General features: G+C 47.9%; 2 non-coding genes across 2 annotated transcripts in view; both read left to right on the forward strand.

The window, feature by feature from the left end:
• The first annotated feature begins 4480 nt into the window (after nucleotides 1–4480).
• Nucleotides 4481–4636, forward strand: LOC122070850. The gene has a single exon (XR_006137990.1). It is a non-coding gene; the product is annotated as a 5.8S ribosomal RNA (ribosomal RNA).
• Nucleotides 4637–4869: 233 nt separating this feature from the next.
• Nucleotides 4870–5000, forward strand: part of LOC122070867 — a 3393-nt gene continuing 3262 nt past the window's right edge. The window contains exon 1 of the ribosomal RNA XR_006138002.1: nucleotides 4870–5000. This exon is cut by the window's right edge and continues 3262 nt beyond it. This is a non-coding gene — a ribosomal RNA (28S ribosomal RNA).

Here is a 5000-nt window from a genome sequence, read left to right on the forward strand (position 1 = left end):
ACGGGATTCATTCACCCTTCTAAAGCTCCCTATGGTGCCCCGGTTCTTTTTCAACTGAAGCATGATGGATCGCTTCGACTATGCATCGACTATAGGACATTGAACAAGGTAACAATCAAGAATAAGTATCCCATTCCTTTGATAGTAGATCTATTTGATAGACTTGGTGGGGCAAGGTACTTCACCAAGTTAGACTTACGATCGGGGTACTACCAAGTCCGCATTGCGGAAGGTGATGAGGCAAAGACAACATGTGTGACACGATATGGCTCATACGAGTTCTTGGTGATGCCGTTTCGGACTCACGAATGCCTTGGCTACATTTTGCACCCTTATGAACAAGATCTTCCACCCCTACCTCGATAAGTTCATGGTGGTGTACTTGGACGACATCGTTGTCTATAGCAACGCATTGGAGGAGCACGTTCAGCACTTGAAGATCATATTCAAGGAATTAAGGGACAATCAACTCTATGTTAAGAAAGAGAAATGTGCATTTGCACAAGAGGAAGTGATGTTCCTTGGTCACAAGGTTAGAGGCGGAACCCTACAAATGGACGAGAGCAAGGTGCGGGCTATCCAAGAATGGGAGGCACCAACTAAAGTGACTGAGCTAAGGTCTTTCCTTGGCTTAGTTAACTATTATCGACGGTTCATTCAAGGTTACTCAAGAAGGGCAGCTCCATGTATAGACTTACTAAAGAAGAACCGACCATGGTTATGGTCGGCCGCATGCAAAGAGGCCTTTGAGGACTTAAAGAAGGCTGTCATGGGGGAACCGGTGCTTACCCTACCCGACTATGGCAAGCCATTTGAGGTGCACACAGATGCATCTGACTTTGCTATCGGTGGGGTGTTGATGCAAGAAAGGCACACCATTGCCTATGAGAGCCGTAAGTTGAATGAGATAGAGCGGCGCTACACAGTCCATGAGAAGGAGATGACCGCGGTGGTGCATTGCCTAAGTACGTGGCGACACTACCTACTTGGGTCACGGTTTGTGGTGAAGACGGACAATGTTGCCACTAGTTACTTTCAAACCCAAAAGAAGTTAAGTCCTAAGCAAGCTAGATGGCAAGACTTCTTGGCAGAGTTCAACTTCGTCTTTGAATACAAGCCAGGTAAGGCTAACGAGGTGGCTGATGCACTTAGTAGAAAGGCAGAGTTGGATTCTCTTAGCCAACTGGAAGGGGAACTTCTAGAGTTGATCAAGGGGGGCCTCCAACATGATCCTGTGGCTAAGAGCTTACTCGCCCTTACACGGGAGGGCAAGACATGAAGATTTTGGGAGCAAAATGGCTTGCTCTATGCTAAGAAGAGGAGACTCTACGTACCTAAGTGGAGTAACCTACGGAGGAACCTCATTTGTGAATGCCACGACACTAAATGGGTTGGCCACCCAGGATAAAGGTGCACGCGGGCATTGCTAGAAGCAGCCTACTATTGCCCTCAGATGCGGGATGACATAGAGGCCTATGTGAGAACTTGTCTTATATGACAACAAGATAAGGTAGAGCAGCAACCACCCAGGGGACTACTGGAGCCACTTCCTATACCAGAAAGACCATGGGAGAGTGTCTCTATGAACTTCATTAGTGCCCTACCCAAGTCAGAAGGGTATGGATCAATAATGGTGGTGGTTGACAGATTTTCCAAATCTGTCATATTCGTGGTGGCACCAAGGGATTGTACGGTGGAAGAAGTGGCAAGGCTATTTCTAAAGCACGTCATCAAACATTGGGGTGTGCCACAATCCATAATAAGTGATCGAGACCCTCGCTTCACGGGGAGGTTCTGGACGGAGCTATTCAAGTTGTTGGGATCGTCACTACACTTCTCAACAAGCTTCCATCCCCAGACCGATGGGCAAACAGAGCTCATTAATAGCTTGTTGGAGCTCTACTTGAGGCACTTCGTGAGTGCTAACCAACATAACTGGGCCAAGTTGCTTGATGTGGCTCAGTTCTCTTACAACCTCCAACGAAGTGAGGCCACGAACCAAAGTCCATTTGAGATTGCCATGGGACAACAACCCTTAACGCCAAACACGGTGATGACCGGCTACATGGGGAAGAGCCCTTCAGCATTTAAGGTTGCCAAGGAGTGGCAAGCAAGGCTAGATGTGGCTAAGTCATACTTAGACAAGGCCACTAAGAAGATGAAGAAATGGGCTGACAAAGGGAGGCGACCAGAAAATTTCAAGGTCGGGGACTTGGTACTTGTGAAGCTTCTACCCCAACAATTCAAGACCCTAAGGTAGGTACATAAGGGGCTGGTACGTCAGTATGAAGGCCCGTTTGAGATCACCAAGAAGGTGGGCAAAGTATCCTATGAGGTGAGCCTACCTCCTAAGCTCAAGATCCATCCAGTCTTCCATGCAAGCCTATTGAAGCCATACCATGGAGACAAGGAAGACCCAAGTCATGGAACCTCAACAAGAGCACCAATGGCTATCACCACCTCCTACGACAAGGAGGCAGAATACCTGATCACTGACCGAGTCATCCGAAGGCGAGGCGTACCTCCTAGTAGGGAGTACTTAGTCAAGTGGAAGGGGGTACCAAAGAGCGAGGCAAGTTGGGAACCCGCCGACTCTTTATGGCAGTTCCAAGATCACATACAAAGATTCCACGAAGAAGATGCGACGAGGACATCGCCGACTTAGGTGGGGGAGAGTGTCACGACCTGCCCAACATAGGCCCACGGGCCTAGCCCACCAAGCCCATGGACTTAGGCCAATGAGCTAAGTAAGGTCCAAGTTCTAGAATTTTCTATAAAGGTGTAGAACTCTAGATATTTTATTATAGATATATATATAGAAGATATTTATAGGAGATATTTTGGGAGAGATTTCTAGAATTCTCCACTAAGGAGGTGGGAAGCTTCTAGTTTCCTCCCCAACCATTGGATGGAGGACATTTGTAAATATCTTAACCATCCATTGTAACTTGGGGTGCCTATAAATAGGTGTTGCCTCATTTGGCAAAGGCACTCACCAAGGACCAACCAAGAGTGTTCAACTAAGGAAGTGAGTTCTCAAGCCATGTACTCAAGAGTTCTCTAGTGCAATACAAGTTTATTCTTCTTAAACTCACTCTTGTGTTCACTTCTTCTCTTCCCAAATCCCTTAAGGAGGGTGGTTAGGCTGACTTAGTGCTAGTGGGAGTGCTAAGTGCCGGCGCGGTTGCTTAGAAAGGTCTAAGGCCGTGACACTATGCCATGGATACATTAGTATGGGATAACATTATAGGATTTTGGTCCTATTACGTTGGCCTTCGGGATCAGAGTAATAATTAATAGGGACAGTCGGGGGCATTTATATTTCATAGTCAGAGGTGAAATTCTTGGATTTATGAAAGACGAACCACTGCGAAAGCATTTGCCAAGGATGTTTTCATTAATCAAGAACGAAATTTGGGGCCTCGAAGACGATCAGATACCATCCTAGTCTCAACCATAAACAATGCCAACCAGGGATCGACGGATGTTGCTTTCAGGACTCCGCCGGTACCTTATGAGAAATCAAAGTTTTTGGGTTCCAGGTGGAGCATGGTCGCAAGGCTGAATCTTAAAGGAATTGACGGAAGGGCACCACCAGGAGTGGAGCCTGCGGCATAATTTGACACAACATGGGAAAACTTACAAGGTCCAGACATAGTAAGGATTGATAAACTGAGAGCTCTTTCTTGATTCTATGGTTGGTGGTGCATGGCTGTTCTTAGTTGGTGGAGCGATTTGTCTAGTTAATTCCGTTAATGAATGAGACCTCAGCCTGCTAACTAGCTATGTGGAGGTGACCCTCCACGGCCAGCTTTTTAGAGGGACTATGGCCATTTAGGCTACGGAAGTTTGAGGCAATAACAGATCTGTGATGCCCTTAAATGTTCTGGGCCGCACGTGCGCTACATTGATGTACTCAACGAGTCAATAGCCTTGGCCAACGAGCCTGGGTAATCTTTGAAAATTTCATCATGATGGGGATAGATCATTGCAATTGATGGTCTTCAACGAGGAATTCCTAGTAAGCACGAGTCATCAGCTCACATTGACTACGTCCCTGCCCTTTGTACACACCGCCCATCACTCCTACTGATTGAATGGTCCGGTGAAGTGTTTGGATCGCGGTGACGTGGGTGGTTCACCGCCATCGACGTCGTGAGAAGTCCACTGAACCTTATCATTTAGAGGAAGGATAAGTCGTAACAAGGTTTTCGTAGGTGAACCTGCGGAAGGACCATTGTCGATACCTGCCCAGCGAGACCCGTGAACATGTTGCGTTGCGCGATTAAGGTAGGGCGTGGGAGTGTGAGCTCCTTCCTTCCCGACCCTTGTAAAAGGTCAGCCTGCGAACCTTCATAGCATTCGACCCAAACACAACCACCGGCGTAGTCGGCGCCAAGGAACTAGCAACGGAAAGGACATGACATCATTGCGCCTTGGGTGTGGTGTGGTCATCCTAGATCCGAATCTTTATCTTAACGACTTTCGGCAACGGATATCTCGGCTCTTGCATCGATGAAGAACGTAGCGAAATGCAATACTTGGTGTGAATTGCAGAATCCCATGAACCATCGAGTCTTTGAACGTAAGTTGCACCCTAAGCCATCGGGCTGAGGGCACGCCTGCCTGGGTGTCACGCGTCATGTTGCCCCACCTCCTTTACCCCTTGTGGTGGTGGTGTGGAGCAAAGATTGGCCCCCCGTGTCTCTGTTTGAGGTGCAGTCGACCCAAAGTCAAGTGCTCCTTGTGTGGCAAGCATCACGATGAGTGGTGGGTTTAGCCACTTTGCCATTGTTCGGACATCGTGTGCGTGTTCTGCTCCTATTGGGCTCTAGTGACCCCGATTGCCATTCGATGGCATTTCGACTGCGACCCCAGGTCAGGCGGGGCTACCCGCTGAGTTTAAGCATATCAATAAGCAAAGGACAAGAAACTTACGAGAATTCCCTTAGTAACAGCAAGCGAATCGGGAAGAGCCCAGCTTGAGAATTGGGCTGCTT

The sequence above is a fragment of the Macadamia integrifolia genome, unplaced genomic scaffold (genome assembly GCF_013358625.1).
Source record: "Macadamia integrifolia cultivar HAES 741 unplaced genomic scaffold, SCU_Mint_v3 scaffold_130A, whole genome shotgun sequence".
Taxonomy (NCBI): Eukaryota; Viridiplantae; Streptophyta; class Magnoliopsida; order Proteales; family Proteaceae; genus Macadamia; species Macadamia integrifolia.